We start from the raw sequence: 16,313 nt of genomic DNA, 5'->3' as shown, positions 1-16,313 counted from the left end.
GTCTCACGTAGGCAAAACCAAAGGGAAGGGAAATTACTTCCTCAGCACATAGCTAAGACAGCACATGATAAAGCTCCCTGTTGTGTCTGACCTAAATCTGCCTGGGGTAAGCAATTCCGGGAAAGAGATGCCATAAATCACACTTGACAATATGGGGGGAGGGGGACCTTTGGTTTTCACAAAGCTACAGCAAACACAAGAAATGTGGAGGAGATTGTAGGCGAGCCTGCGTGCACAGGGAAATCTTTCTTTCTTGCAGTATGTCAAGGATACATCTCTACGTGGTAAATGCAACATGCACATTTCGGGAATTTGTGTGCACACTTTTGATTTCCTTTTTCACCCTTATATAAAAATATCCCAGTTCGCTGTAAAATGGGGCATGCAAGGGCTGAAAAACATTTTGCTCGGCATTTCAGGCCACTTCAGCTAGACAACTGCTTGCTGACTATGTTACTGTTTGTTTTGCCAACTATGGCTAAAGTTTACCGCCAGGTAGTGCAGAGTTTTATGTGCACAGAGATCCTATGTTATGGATCCTTTCTGCCGGTAAATAAGATTGTGGAGAAAATGAATCTTTTTCGTTTACTTTGGACAACAGTTTTCACATTATTATACAATTGAAGTCAGGGCTCTTCACGTAGGACTGTCTGGAAACTGATCAATGTTTAAAAGAAAAGGGAAACAGTTCCTGTAGTTACTGATCATGTTCTGAACCGCAGAAGATTTTGTTACTGCTGTAAGTAGAATACATTGACTCAGGTGACATTGTATACTGCGGCTGACATTTAAAGTGTTCTGTGTCACAGGGTAACAAATTGCTGTCCTATACGGTGATCCCTCAACTTACAATGGCCTCAACATACAATAGTTTCAACATACAATGGTCTTTTCTGGAGTTGAAACCAGACTCAACATACAATGCTACGGACAGTCCAGATCTGTGATACCTGTCAATGGCTGGAAGAACCGACCAATCAGAATGGGCATTCACTGGTAAAACCCTTGTATTACTGAAGTGTATGCACTGACTGTTGTCTGGTAGCGCCCCCTACAGTACAGGGAGGTATAACATGTTCTGTACTCTTTACCTGTACCAGGGTTAGCTGCTCCTTTGGACACCAGGTGAGGGCGACTCCTTGTTACTTTTTTAGGACACTGTGTGTACTGTACAGGACCCCGAAGAAGCTCCTGTCCTCTACATAGACCAGTGTTTCCTAAGCAGGGTGCCCCCAGCTGTTGCAAAACTACAACTCCCAGCATGCCCGGACAGCCAAAGGCTGTCCGGGCATGCTGGGAGATGTAGTTTTGCAACAGCTGGAGGCTCCCTGCTGTGGAAACACTGACATAGACAGTGATTACAGCTCCCAGCAGATCTTTATTACTTTTATATGTAAGGATTTGCTTTATCTGTATTAGTTATCTACTTATTTTTCTTTAATCCTCACTTTTTCCTATTTTTGGATGACATTTTGGTGCCTTTAGAACCAATTACCAGATTTCCATAGAGTTAAGGTCTCAACATACAATGGTTTCAACATACAATGGTCGTCCCGGAACCAATTAATATTGTAACTTGAGGGACCACTGTACTCATAAATATTGTCTGTGCCCATAAAAGAGCTCCCATTACATTACATTGCAATCAAGTGCACATAAATAGGTAATGTGGCCTCTTCTTGTATGTGATGTTAGCTTTACATAGGAGTTGAATGGGTATTAAAGGGAATGTCCCACAATTAAAGGAGTAGTTCAGTATAACAAAACCAGGATAGAGAATAAGTGTCAGGTCACAGAGGATTCAACTGCTGGGACACCCTGCGATCTCCCGCCGAGCGCCCCATAATGACTTCTCCCGACCATGACTCGTCTACACAGAACCTGCCAGACAAACATTTTAGGCTCCTTTCTCCAGCACAATGCTCACCTCTATACAAACCCCCATTTGTATTGCCCCAGAGTAATAGTGCCCACATATATAGTTGTAGGCCGCTCTGTGCCCCATAAATAGTTATAGGCCCCTTTGCGCCCCCATATATAGTTATAGGCCCTTCTGTGCCCTCATAGACATACTGCCCGCAGCCATATAAAGTATATGGCTACAGGCAGTATGTCTGTGTTCTGAACACTACTCCTCCGGTCCGGGGTCAGGACCTACTTAGCAGTAGGTCCCCGAACCAGAGGAGCAGTGGTCAGAACATTGATGGTGATGGAAAATTACGGTCCTGGCCGCCCACACACCCTCCTGCTTGGCTTTACTCCTTCAGAATGTGCGCACGTCATGTCACTGTGATGTCAATGTGCATATTAACCCTGTACTGTGATGTCACTGTGCACATTATCACTGTACAGGCTTAAAGGAAATCTGTCATCAGAATCACCCGCACTAAACCTGTTACACAGGCTTGTAGTGCGGGTGATCCTGATTAAAACGCTCCTTACCTGGTTAAAAATGGTTGAGCGCTTCTTCAGATATCTTTATCTTTAGTTTTCTGTTATTCCCTGGCTTGGGACTCAGTGGGAGGTGTTATCATCTGGGGCTCGGCTACACGTCATTCTAGCTGGGCGGAGCGGCTGCCCGGCTCATGAATATTCATGAACTTATCCTCGTAATCTAACTCCTTTTTCTAGGTCTGGTGGGGAGGGCCGCGCATGCGCCGCGTTCCGTACACCCGGAAGCGGCGTTCTCCCCCCGGCTTTTCACTCATGCAGCCCGTCTTCTTACTTGTATTGGGCCGCAGCTAGGGTTGCCACCTTTCCCTCAGAAAAATACCGGTCATGGGTGTGGCTATGTGGGGGTGGAGCTACAAAAGGGGAGGGGCCAGATTGCACAGGGGCTGAGGGATCAGGGGTTTAAGAAATGGCACGGGGGATGGGAGGGGGGTTTAAGAAATGGCATAGGGGATTGGAGGGATACAATATATATGCGGGAGGAGTTTTCCTATATCGCACAAAAAAATTTACATTTAGAGAATACCTACCAAAACCCTATTTATGCCAGCGGCGGCGGTAGTGGTGGTGCGCGACAGCAACGCTGGCTCTCTCTGATGACGAGTGACGTCCCCCTCCGCAACGTCAAATAAACAGGCTAATCAGACAGTCTCACACATGACAGATTTAGATGCACAGGCTCAGCAGATAGTATCACACATGACAGGATTAGATACACAGGCTCAGCTCACAGTATCACACATGACAGGATTAGATACACAGGCTCAGCAGACAATATCACACGACAGGATTAGATACACAGGCTCAGCTCACAGTATCACACATGACAGGATTAGATACACAGGCTCAGCAGACAGTATCACACATAACAGGATTAGATACACAGGCTCAGCAGACAGTATCACACATGACAGATATAGATACACAGGCTCAGCAGATAGTATCCCACATGACAGATTTGGATATACAGGCTCAGCTCACAGTATCACACATGACAGGATTAGATACACAGGCTCAGCAGACAGTATCGCACATGACAGGATTAGATACAGAGCGCAGCAGATAGTTTCACACATTAAATCAGTGTTTCCCAACCAGGGTGCCTCCAGCTATTGCAAAACTACAACTCCCAGCATGCCCGGACAGCCAAAGGCTGTCTGGGCATGCTGGGAGTAATAGTTTTGCAACAGCTGGAGACACCCTGGTTGGGAAACACTGCATTAAATACACAATTTTGCAGAGAGGTCTCACCAGTCTCTTGTCTTTACTTTCTCCTTTCCCCGGGGGGCTCCAGGTTAAGGAATGTCCGGGGTTGAGGAGGAATGGGGGGGGGCAATTATTTATCCCATGGGGCCACATGAGAAACTAAAAAGATTGTGGAGGGCCGGGTAGTTTTTCCCCAGATTAGGCAGCATAGTTGTCCCCCAGATTAGGAGCATAGTTGTCCCCCAGGTTAGGAGCATAGTTGTCCCCCAGATTAGGAGCATAGTTGTCCCCCAGATTAGGAGCATAGTTGTCCCCCAGATTAGGCAGCATAGTTGTCCCCCAGATTAGGCAGCATAGTTGTCCCCCAGATCAGGCAGCATAGTTGTCCCCCAGATCAGGCAGCATAGTTGTCCCCCAGATTAGGAGCATAGTTGTACCCCAGTTGTCCCCCAGATTAGGAGCATAGTTGTACCCCAGTTGTCCCCCAGATTAGGAGCATAGTTGTACCCCAGTTGTCCCCCAGATTAGGAGCATAGTTGTACCCCAGTTGTCCCCCAGATTAGGAGCATAGTTGTACCCCAGTTGTCCCCCAGATTAGGAGCATAGTTGTACCCCAGTTGTCCCCCAGATTAGGAGCATAGTTGTACCCCAGTTGTCCCCCAGATTAGGAGCATAGTTGTACCCCAGTTGTACCCCAGATTAGGAGCATAGTTGTCCCCCAGATTAGGAGCATAGTTGTCCCCCAGTTGTCCCCCAGATTAGGAGCATAGTTGTCCCCCAGTTGTCCCCCAGATTAGGAGCATAGTTGTCCCCCAGTTGTCCCCCAGATTAGGAGCATAGTTGTCCCCCAGATCAGGCAGCATAGTTGTCCCCCAGATTAGGCAGCATAGTTGTCCCCCAGATTAGGCAGCATAGTTGTCCCCCAGATTAGGTAGCATAGTTGTCCCCCAGATTAGGCAGCATAGTTGTCCCCCAGATTAGGCAGCATAGTTGTCCCCCAGATTAGGCAGCATAGTTGTCCCCCATATTAGGCAGCATAGTTGTCCCCCAGATTAGGCAGCATAGTTGTCCCCCAGATTAGGCAGTTTACCCCCCCCCCTACACACACACACACACACACACATATATATACACAGACACATAGAGACACAGACACATATAAACACAGACACAGACACATATATACACACAGACACATATATACACACAGACACATACACAGACACATATATACACACAGACACATATATACACACAGACACATATATACACACAGACACATACACAGACACATATATATATATATACACACACATATATACACAGACACTCACCCGCCCTGTGCAGCAGAGGGAGACAGGATACATGGCCTCTCCCCTCCCTGCTCTGCCTATGGAGGGTTGTAAGACTGCACGGCAGAGAGAAGGCGGGGGAGGGGGAGAGAGGAGACAGGAGGTCACGCCCCCTCCCCAGCACTGTACAGTCTCTTCCTGTCATCGCACGGAGCTCTCCCTGTCACAGGCTGCTGGTGTTAGACCTGGGCATTGTACGGCCGGTCATGAAAGCAGTGCTCTTCTGGGGATGCTGCTCCGTCCGCCCCTGTCAGTGAATGAAAAATACCGGCCATTGCATGGCCGGTATTTTTCATCCAAACTTACCGGCACAGCCCGGAATGTAGATGAAAATACCGGCTGTGCCGGTAAAATACCGGCAGGGTGGCAACCCTAGCCGCAGCTCGAGTGAAGCCGGGGGGAGAACGCTGCTTCCGGATGTACGGAACGCGGCGCATGCACGGCCCTCCCCACCAGACCTAGAAAAAGGAGTTAGACTACGAGGATAAGTTCATGAATATTCATGAGCCGGGCGGCCGCTCCGCCCATCTAGAATGACGTGTGGCCGAGTCCCAGATGATAAGACCTCCCACTGAGTCCCAAGCCAGGGAATAACAGAAAACTAAAGATATAGATATCTGAAGAAGCACTGAACCATTTTTAACCAGGTAAGGAGCGTTTTAATCAGGATCACCCGCACTACAAGCCTGTGTAACAGGTTTAGTGCGGGTGATTCTGATGACAGATTTCCTTTAATATGCACATTGTTGTCATAGTACAGGGTTAATATGCATAGTGACATCACAGTACAGTGGTATACACAGTGATGTCAAAGCCCAGGGTTCAAATTTACAGTGATGTCACAGTACAGTGTGTACTAGTACCGTGATGTCACTGTGCACATACAGGGTGCATAGCAGGGCAGTGGTAGAAAATGGCACAGTAGAAGTAGGGATGGGGCATGCCGCACAGCTCTTATATTTTTTAATTTTTTACCTTACAGGCAACTAGCTTAAAACCATCTGCAGCACTGTTGTTGTGGCTGTTAGCAAGAGGTGGACTCATGGGGCCCCCTGGATAAATAATGTAATATATGTACACAGGACCTCACCAGCAGAATAGTAAGTACAGCTCTGGAGTGAGGTTGGGTTTTTCTGTGCTCCTTTGACTTCCAGCAAACTTGCAGAGAAGCAGATTTTCCATCAGCCCCTCCCCAAGCTCCTGGTTTGGGTGCCCTGCTATGGAGCCCCGGGAGGACTATGCAATGGCCAGTAGCCAGAATGGGGTGAGGAGATCTACCAGGGCCCACAGCAATGTGGGGCCCCCTCCCCCATCCCCAACTGGGAGCTTCAAAGCTTCCAGAAAAAGTTCATCCAGGCCAAGAAGCTCTTCCAGGCAGAGGAATGGAGTGAAAGCTTCTACATCTGTTTCCCCAGAACCCCAGCAATTGGGGGGGGGGGGGGGGGTAAAGGGGCCAAGGGCATCCCTGGCAACCTTTGGATCAAGAATCCAGGCCAAGACAGCTTAATATTAGGAGCTGGGCAAGCAGCTACCAGGCCTAAGAGTGGATTTAAAATTTGCACGCTACCTAGTGGATCATGCATCCAGGGCCAAGAAGGCAGCATTTTCCACTAAGGTAAAAACATTTAATAAAAAAAGTGGAGGAGATTGTGCGGATGAGGTCTGACATTGTGGAGGGTGCCGCCATTTTCTGTGAAAAATTTGCTAACGATGATCGTTTCTCTGATATGCCTGTCTCCAGAGATGATGATGATTGCCAGAGATGGAGGAAGGTGAGGAGGTTGATATGAGTGAGGGGGATATGGATACGAGTTCTGTGTGTTACCCCTGACCCCCCACTTACCCTGAGTGAAGACTACATAAACCCAGCTCAGGTGGCCTTACCTCCCTCCAGCGAGGATGATGATGATGATGGCTTGACAGACGAGGGTCTCCTGCAGGCGATTGTTATGCAGGAGTCCCCCACCCGTCTGGAAAACTTCTCTTTTGGAGAGGATTTAGGCCCAGAGGAGAAGAGAAAGAATAAAAAAGCGAAATGCAGGAAGAGGAAGAAAACGCAAGGACAAGTTAAGTTTGTCTTTTCTTCTTTCCAGCAACCAGGGTCGGCTGAGAAGTCGGTTCAGGGTACTGGGTCCCCCAATCTGCCAGACCCCGTTTCTGTAGTGGAGTGGGGCCAGCATGGGGGATACAGTAGTGCACCCAAAATGGCCGCGGGTGCTATAGAAAAAAAAGCACATTCTCCTGTGAGGGGGGAGGGTGTCCAGGCACCAGAAAATGGTGGCAGATTCACCCGTTCGGGGGCAGTCCCCCAATTAAAGTGGGTGGTACAGGTCCTGGTGCTGCAGGGCAATCCCCTGTGAGGGGGGCAGTGTCTGGGAGCCGGACCTTGTTGGTTCAGGGGGCGGTCCCCTAGGTAATGTGGTCGGCACTGGTTCAGGCACCGCGGGGCACTCCGCTGTAAAGGGGGCGCATCAGCTGTAGCAGGCGGGGCAGGAGTGAGTCTGGAGGGACAGTAATTTTGTGAGGGGGTGTGACCACCCATGTCAGAGGCGGAGCCTGTTTCTGCACCCCAAGAGATTGGAAAGAAGAACTATGCAGCACCAAGCCTGAAACCGGCAACCCTTAAACATGAAGCAAAAGACCTAGCCAGCCCAGCCTGTATCACACCAAGGGAGAGTGTAGGCAAGAGTGAAAGTGAAAGAAAAAATGTGAATAAAAATGGCAATGTGCAGAATGTGAGTTATGGTAGTGTGCATGGGAGGAGTTGTGGTAGCAGTGTGGATGAGGGGGGTGCTTGTGGAGTGCAAAAAAGTGGGGTGCAAGAGAGGGGTGTTTGTGGAGTGCAAAAAAGTGGGGTGCAAGTGAAGTGCATGAGAGGGATGCAAGTGAAATACAGGTGAGGAGTGGTAGTGGAATGCCAGAGTGAGGTTTGCCTGCTTCTGTTAAGAGCAAGGCCATGTTTTGGGGTCTAGCTCAGGTTCTGGTTCGATTGTCCCCCCGGTAGTGGCTGCTTCTCCAAGAAGCTATGCCAGAGTCGCTGCCGGGGATCAGGGGGATCCCCATCTCCGTCTGGCTCTGGGGGTCACTTGCAACAGCGCCTCCTGGAGGCTCTACATAGGGGAGACAGGTCAATCCAGGTAGAGGGGAGAAGTGAGGTTGACCTGTCTTTTTGGAAAGAAAGACATGGCTTAGGTGCTTTCCGAGAACATAACGGGGAGGTGATCTGGTCCCTCCCAACATCCGGGCAGGAAAGTGGCCATAGGAATGTGGTCCATTTAGTGTGGAGGGGTGAAGATGCGTGTCCGCCTCGGGGTAAGGTGGTTGAGCTCCTCCTCCAGATGGAATTCAGGGCAAGTGACATGTTTGCCCTGATCCACTCCTACGGTACTTCCGAGTTTGACATCAGCTTTGTTCGGCCAGAGGGTTTGGAACTTTTCTGGTCGAAATATGAGGTGGTGAAAAGCAAGCCCGGCTGGCAGGATTTCCCTGTAAAGGCTATATCCCATCAGAATTTGGCCAAGAAAGTGACCATTTGACACGTAACGAGTCACTATCTTGCTGTGACATCATGACCTGGCTCAGCCGATATGGGGATGTGACATCCCATCAGCTGCTTCTCTTGGGAGACACAGAATCCAAATTTTCTACCAGGGGCAGCCCAAGGTCTGTCACAGGTGTGGCAGCCCCCCCTCACTTTAGCGCAGCCTGTACCATGCAGATCTGTGCTCTGTGTGGTGGGGTAGTTCATCTTGCCGCATCCTGTAGGCAGATCAGGTGTCATCTGTGTGGTGTCTTAGGACCCCCTTTCAGCCGTTGTCCTAGCGCCTTTGCCCATGCAACGGTCACCTTGGCTGGGGAGAGCAGTAATGTTGCCTCAGCTGGGGAGGGCACGAGTGCAAGTGAAGGTGCAACAGGGTCAGGGAAGAGGAAAAGTCCTGCCAAGCTGAGGCGAGACGGCTAATCGGAGAAGGAGCAGGGAACTGGAGAGTTCCCATGTGGCAGGGGTAGCTTCTGGCCCTGTTCCAGAGGTTAGTCCTGAAACTGCTGAGGATCTGGAGGAGAATGTGCTGGATGAGGAAATGAGGAGAATCTGTAGAGAAGAGGGCAGCAAGGCCGACCTTTCCGATTCCTCCCCCTATGAAAGTGTGGATGAGGAGGGTGAAGAGAGGCCAAAAAAGAAGGGCAATAAAGGGGGAAAGAAGAGGTCGGAGCCCTCTAGTCCCCGTGCTACAGACCAGGTCCCAAGCGGAAGCTTACCTGCCCCCCCCTCTGATTGATCTGTCTAACCGGTACTCTGTCCTCAATACCATTTCCTCCCCCTCCTTGAAGGGGTGGGGGTCAAGGATGGGGTGCCTGAAGTGGGGGAGCCTCCAGGGGGAACTGGGCCCTGTCCTGATGGGACAGTTTCCTCAGGGGATGGGGCTAAACCCGAGCCAGGTGGAGATGAAGATTAAAAAATGGACCAGAGTGTAAAAAAAAGGTCCAAAGGAAAAGAAGAAGCCTCCTCATCTGGGGATGAGGGGGTAAAGAAAAGTCAGAAATGAGGGGGTTAGGGCCGCCTAACTTAATCACCCTGTATGGCAGCACTCACCCCACTGACGCTGGCATCTATTAACTGTGCCAGCATAAAGTCGCATATGGCTAGATTTGCAGCCTTTGATTTTCTTGGCCGTGTTGAAGCCGACATTTTCTTTTTACAAGAGACCAGGTTGTCAGATCTAGCCCCCATGGTAAAAGCCAGGAGAGAGTGGAGGCGCGGTCCCTCCCACTGGTCTCTTGCGGCTGAGACGTATAGTGGGGTGGCGGTCCTTTTTACCGCTCCTGTTGAATGCAGACGGGTTATTGAGTTAGAAATGGGGAGGTGCCTGATCTTAGATGTCCTAATGAAGGGCAAGTGCTCCGGCTTATAAACATCTATGCCCCGCAAACAAAGTGGGGACGAAAAGATCTCTTCATGAGGATTAAGCCCTTTCTTTTTACAAACTGACAGGTGATCTTTGGAGCGGATTTCAATAATGTCACGAGATCCCAAGATAGGAGAGGCTCCAATGATCGGTTGGTTTATGATAGCATAGCTCTCAATAGTATAGTTAGGGAAGTTCGCCTAGAGGATGCCCACTTCTGGAGCCCCTCTGGCCAGGCGGGTTTCACCTTTCATCGAGGTAGCTGCAGATCTAGGTTAGATAGGTTTTATTTAAAGGAGGAAGCCGTCTCTTCCGCAGTGTCCGTGGTTGAGGTGGTGTTCTCCGTTCACTGTATTATTTTGTTTTCCCCTGAATGTTTCAGAGACCCCCCGGATGGGTAAAGGTTATTGGAAGCTGAATTCATCCCTCCTGGAGGAAGCGGAGGTAAGACAGTCCTTTGAGGATTTTCTTCAGAGTCAGGTACCTTTATTGGATCTTTGTAGTAGTAAGCTGGAGTGGTGGGAGATGTTCAAGAAGTGGGTTGCGGGGTTCTTCCGCCAGCTTTCGAGCCTCAGGTACTCTGAACATGTATCGCTTGTATCAGGGTCTGAGGAGGAAACTCAAGCTTCTTGTCTCAACTGGAGGTAGCCGAGAGGATATCTCCAGAGTGACGTCCTTGCTGATGAGGTGTCAGTACGACAGGCACGCATTTTTGGTTTTTGAGAGGGATTTCGGGAGGTACCGCTCGCCCGACCCTTACAGAAACTGTAAGATGTGAGTGAGTAGTAAAGTCATTTCTGGACTGATTGATAGTACAGGATCTCTGAATCAGTCCAGATCAGGGATCCTGGAGGTTGTCGGATCCTTCTACTCGCACCTCTTGGGAAGGAGGAATCTAGAGCGAGACAGGATTTTGGCTTTCCTGGCTGAAACCATTCCTGAGCCAGGAGTAGACCCCTCTCTTGATGTTTTGGCAGAAGAAATCAGGGAAGAGGAAGTGAGACTGGCGATCGAGGGGCTTGCCCCTAAGAAGTCGCCAGGTCCGGATGGCTTAACATCCGAGTGGTACAGGACCTTTAAGGAGTCTTTAGCTCCCCTCTTAACTATTCAAGAGTGTCTCTCCTCGAGCACTCTGCTGAATTCAATGAGGAGGTCAGCCCTGATTCTTCTCTCAAACCGTAAAGATCCGAGCCGTATTGAGAATTGGAGGCCCATAGCTCTTCGCAATATGGACAGGAAGCTTCTGGCCAAGATACTGTTTAATCGGCTGGTGAAGTTTGCACCCTGGCTCCTTTTGGGGGCCCAGGCTTGCTCGGTTCCAGGCCACAGCACCTTAGGTGCTGTTCTCTGTGTTCAGGAGGCAGTGGAGCCGGAGTAGTGCGGGTTTCTGGAAGGGGTACTTGCTGTTCCTGGATCAGGCCAAAGCATTTGATCGGGTGAACCATGAGTACCTCTGGTCTGTCCTCCTGAGATATGGCTTACCGTGTACTTTTGTTAATTGGCTTAAGATCTTGTATGCAGGGGCAGAGAGTTTTCCGCTGGTGAACGGGTGGTCTGGCCGCTCTTTTGAGGTGGGGTCCGGAGTCCGTCAGGGTTGTCCTTTGAGCCCACTGTTATAATACATGTTTGCAATCGATCCCTTCATCCGGAGGGTAGATTGTGGGCCGTTGGCGGGAGTCAGGATGAGTTTGGCAGAGCTGGATGTCGCTCAGAGAGTGGTGGCGTACGCTGATGATGTCACTCGAGAGAGGAGGTCAATGTGGTGATGTCGGAGGCGGAACGCTACTCGGTGGCATCCGGGTCTAAGATCAACCGGAATAAGTGTGAAAGTCTCTGGCTGGGAGGGGGAAATCCCACGTTTGATCTCCTGGACACCCTTCCAGGGCCCCAAGAGTCAGCAAAAATTCTGGGCATCGCATTCGGCCAGGATGATTATCCCACCAAAAACTGGGATGGTAAGCTCCAGGATGTCACTCAGAAGGTGAACCAGTGGAAGGGTTGGTCTATGATCCTCAGGGAAAGGGTACACCTGATCAAATCGTACCTGCTCCCCTTGTTTATCTATCTGGGCAGCATATGTATCTTTCCAGAGGTTTACTACACTAGGATCTACAGCCTGTTTTTCCAACTGTTATTGGGGAACAGGATGAGCCTAGTCAAGAGGGAGGTTACGTACCGCACGAGGAGACTAGGAGGTTTATCTATAGTAAACCCAGTGGGGTTCTTAACAAACACCTTCTTGAAAGCCAACATGTCAAACCTCTGGTCAGAGAGGGCTTCTCCATAGGTACTCTCCTGCAGGGAATGGTTTTGGCCTTTCTTCCAGGAATGGGAGACAGGAGGGCAAGTGAAGGACCTCTGTATGCCCCATGGATATCTTCCGGCTTACGCTACCCTGACTCTGAAGGCGATAAGTCGGTGGGGTCTGGGAGTGTGGGAGAGCAGGACCCGGTCAAGGCAGTTCCTTGACAAACGGGTTCTGTTGACCCACTTCCAGAAGCCTCTGGCGCTCAGGGACTGCCCATGTCAGGATCTGAGGGTGGGGTTGTATCTTTTAAACATGAATAGGATCCCCCATAAGTTTTGGGACTTTGCCTGGCGCTACTTTCAGGGGAAGCTATATATGAGGGACAATTTGAAGTGTAGGAGATCTGATGACCAGGGATGTCCCCGAGAAGAGTGCCGGGACATGCTGGAAAGCATGGACCACTTCCTGCTTCATTGTCCCTTTAATATAGGGGTTTACAACAGGGTGGGCGCTTCCATCGGTTGGAGTCAACTTGCTGGCTTTACCTATCCGGAGTGGGCTTATGGGGCATTCAGGAACCTGGGTGGTCGTGATCGGGGCACCTCATTTTTAGTTAGCTTGGTGGTTAGATACTACACGTGGAACACATTTTTTTTAGTGTCTACACAGCGTAAAGTCCTCTCCGAGGTGGAGGTCTGTAGGAACATCACCGGTGACCTCGGGAAGATCAGATCTTTGGAGTATGGCAGTCTTGGTACCAGTAGGGCTTCTCTCCTATGGAGAGGGTTTTGTTTTGATGTGCCCTAGGTACTAGACCTCTTGGGTAGAGTACCCTTTTTTTGGTTAGGGACAGTGATGTAGGGACAGGATTAGGGTGACAGTAGGGTCAGTTTATTTTTAGGGATAAGGGTAGGGTGAGAGGTAGGGTGGAGTTAGGGAAAGAATGTAAATTTTGGTGGTGGGCTAATGCATGTGCACCATAGCTTTTTGTTTTGTTTTCAGATGTCAAGGTTATGAAGGGCTTACAGGCACCGAACTTGGGCCTAAAGTGGGTTGTATTGTTTGTTTATATATGTTACAAAGCTGAAAATGTTGGTTGGGAGGAGTTCTAGGTTGGGAGAGTGTATTCGTGGGTGGTGGTGGTTGTTTGGTTTGGTGGACCTGGCATGGGTCAGTTATGGACTGGACATTGAAAAAACTATGAATTGTATGGTCTCTGACCCATGTACAGGAGGGTAGATGGTGTGGGTGAAGGGACAGTTTAGAGTAAGTTGTTTTATTGTATTTGTAGGTGTGTTTTCTGTATATTCATAGGTGTATATAGTTTATATGTATAATATGTTATATTTTTGTTTATTTTATATTAAGGCAGTCGAACCAGTTGTTATTTTTGTAGTAATTTTTCTTTGGTATTTTTGTATCCCGTTGCGGATTTAGTTTTCTTTGGTCTAGGTCTCGTAGGTAATATGTAGTTAAGATAAGTATATGTGTATGTGTGTGTGGTATGGTATTATTATTTATAAAAAAAAAATAAAAAAAAGGTGTGTAGTGGTGTAGAGTGCTTGTTGTATTTTCTGTTTGTATGCGTGATTTTCCCAAGTTTGGGTGTTTTCAGTTGTAGATTTAATTTTATTTCTGTCTAGGTAAAGATATGGATATGTGCGTGCATGGATGTGGCATAGTGTTATTATTATCATTATTATTATTTAAAAACAATTGAAAAACAAAATGTAAATAAATAAATAAATAATGAAAATAATGGTGTGTAGTGGGAGTGCTTGTTGTGTTTTCCTTTTGCTATTAGAGATGAGCGAACTTACAGTAAATTCGATTCGTCACAAACTTCTCGGCTCGGCAGTTGATGACTTATCCTGCGTAAATTAGTTCAGCCTTCAGGTGCTCCGGTGGGCTGGAAAAGGTGGATACATTCCTAGGAAAGAATCTCCTAGGACTGTATCCACCTTTTCCAGCCCATCGGAGCACCTGAAAGCTGAACTAATTTATGCAGGAAAATACATCAACTGCCGAGCCGAGAAGTTCGTGACGAATCGAATTTACTGTAAGTTCGCTCATCTCTATTTGCAATGTGTGTTTTCCCAAGTCTGGGTGTTTTTGAGTTACAGCTAAATAGTGCTATTTTTATGTTTCTTTTTTGGTAATGCAAGTTGAGTATGCACGTGAGTGTATGCATGTGAGTGTGTTGTTAGATATTTGGTTATGTAAGGTGTGTTTCTAGTATTTTTAGGGAAAACTGAGCTGGCCAGTTAGGCAGGATTTATGTTCTTTTATTTTAAATGTAAAGTTTGGGTTTGTTATTTTACGTTGTTGTTTTCAGTTATGGCAATGTTGTGCTGGTTTTGTGTTTGTTATGATTTATATTTTTCTAATAAAAGATCTACAGGATATAACTCAGGATCAGTACAGGATAAGTAATGTAATGTATGTGCACAGTGACTTCACCAGCAGAATAGTGAGAACAGCTCTGGAATATAATACAGGATATAACTCAGGATCAGTACAGGATAAGTAATGTAATGTATGTACTCAGTGACCTGTATGTGCACAGTGGGGGACATGTATCATTTCCAGTGTATAATAGAAGTTTTTTACCCCTCTGTCTGTTGTCTAAATTTGGCGCAGCTGCGTTAAATTTATCATTCTTATGCAGCTACTTTTTTTAATTGCGTTTAAATTTAGAATTCTCCTCAGAGCATAAATTTACACCACAGCTCTATTTAGTAGGAGCTTTGTCTGCAGCGTATCTGCACCTAAACAGTAAATGTGTCCTCGTTATTAGTTTTAGAATTTTTTTTCTTCATTATGTAGAGTTTTAATCTCACAATAATACCACTTTTTGCACCCAATTATAACACATCAATTATACCAATGTCCTTATTCTTCATTTAACATCTGTGACACCCCTGTGCAAATCACCTCAAATGTACATGGTGCACTCTACCTTATGGGCCTTGTTGTGTGGGCCCGCAGAGCACTTGTAACGTATGCGGCAACACCTGCATGTCAGTGTAAATAATTTAATTTTTATACACTAACATGCTGGTGTAGACTCCAACTGTTCCTTTTCATAATGGGTAAAAGGAGAAAAAGCCCCCCAAAATTTGTAAGGCAATTTCTCCCGAGTACGGCGATACCCCATATGTGACCCTAAAATGTTGCCTTGAAATACGACAGGGCTCCGAAGTGAGAGAGCGCCATGCGCATTTGAGGCCTAAATTAGGGTTTTGCATAGGGGTGGACATAGGGGTATTCTATGCCAGTGTTTCACAAACAGGGTACCTCCAGCTGTTGCAAAACTCCCAACATGCCTGGACAGTCAATGGCTGTCCGGCAATACTGGGAGTTGTTGTTTTGCAACAGCTGGAGGCTCCATTTTGGAAACAGTGCCGTACCAGACGTTGTTCATATTTATTGGGGAGGGGAGGGGGGCTGTGTAGCGGAATGTGTATATGTAGTGTTTTTTTACTTATTTTATTTAAGTGTAGTGTAGTGTAGTGTTTTTAGGGTACAGTCACACGGGCGGGGGTTCACAGTGAGTTTGCTGCATCTCAATCTTGCAGCACTCCCTGTAAACCTCCGCCCATGTGAGTGTACCCTGTCCATTCACATTGGGGGGAGGGGGGGGGAAACATCCAGCTGTTGCAAAACTACAACTTCCAGCATGCCCAGAAAGCCAAAGGCTGTCTGGGCATGCTGGGAGTTGCAGTTTTGTAACTCCCAGAGGCAGCGGGGAGATCGCTTTACGGCGATCTCACTGCTGCCAATGAAGGTGCCGCCCTGCTGCCGGAAACCCACCGCCGGGACGCACCACCCCCGAGACCGCCTGGAGGACGCCGCTCGCGCCGGGACCGCTCGGGACACCGCATGGCCGGGTAAGTGACGCCGGGGGACGGGTAAGGGACACTTAGCAGAGCGGTGTGTGTTCTGATCCCCGTGATCCGGACTCACACACCGCGCTGCTATCAGCTAGTCTGGGGGGGGGGGGGGATGAAACCCCCCGTGGTCACATGGTAAGATGGCTGGCTATCAGTGATAGCCACCATCTTACCGGGCGCTGGGGAAAGTATAACGGAAAGCAGTAAATTGTAAAAATAAAAGGAGAATGATCTACAGTGTTAAGTGGATTACAAAGCT

At 48.3% G+C, this 16,313-nt stretch overlaps 1 protein-coding gene across 4 annotated transcripts in view; it reads left to right on the top strand.

Moving 5' to 3' along the window:
- RGS22 (regulator of G protein signaling 22) overlaps positions 1-16,313 on the top strand; it is a 176,208-nt gene that overhangs the window by 1,353 nt on the left and 158,542 nt on the right. The window lies entirely within an intron of this gene.

Source organism: Hyla sarda, chromosome 5 (assembly GCF_029499605.1).
Source record: "Hyla sarda isolate aHylSar1 chromosome 5, aHylSar1.hap1, whole genome shotgun sequence".
Classification (NCBI taxonomy): domain Eukaryota; kingdom Metazoa; phylum Chordata; class Amphibia; order Anura; family Hylidae; genus Hyla; species Hyla sarda.
The sequence above is the reverse complement of the archived record's forward strand: the minus strand, read 5'-3'. Positions and strand labels throughout refer to the sequence as shown.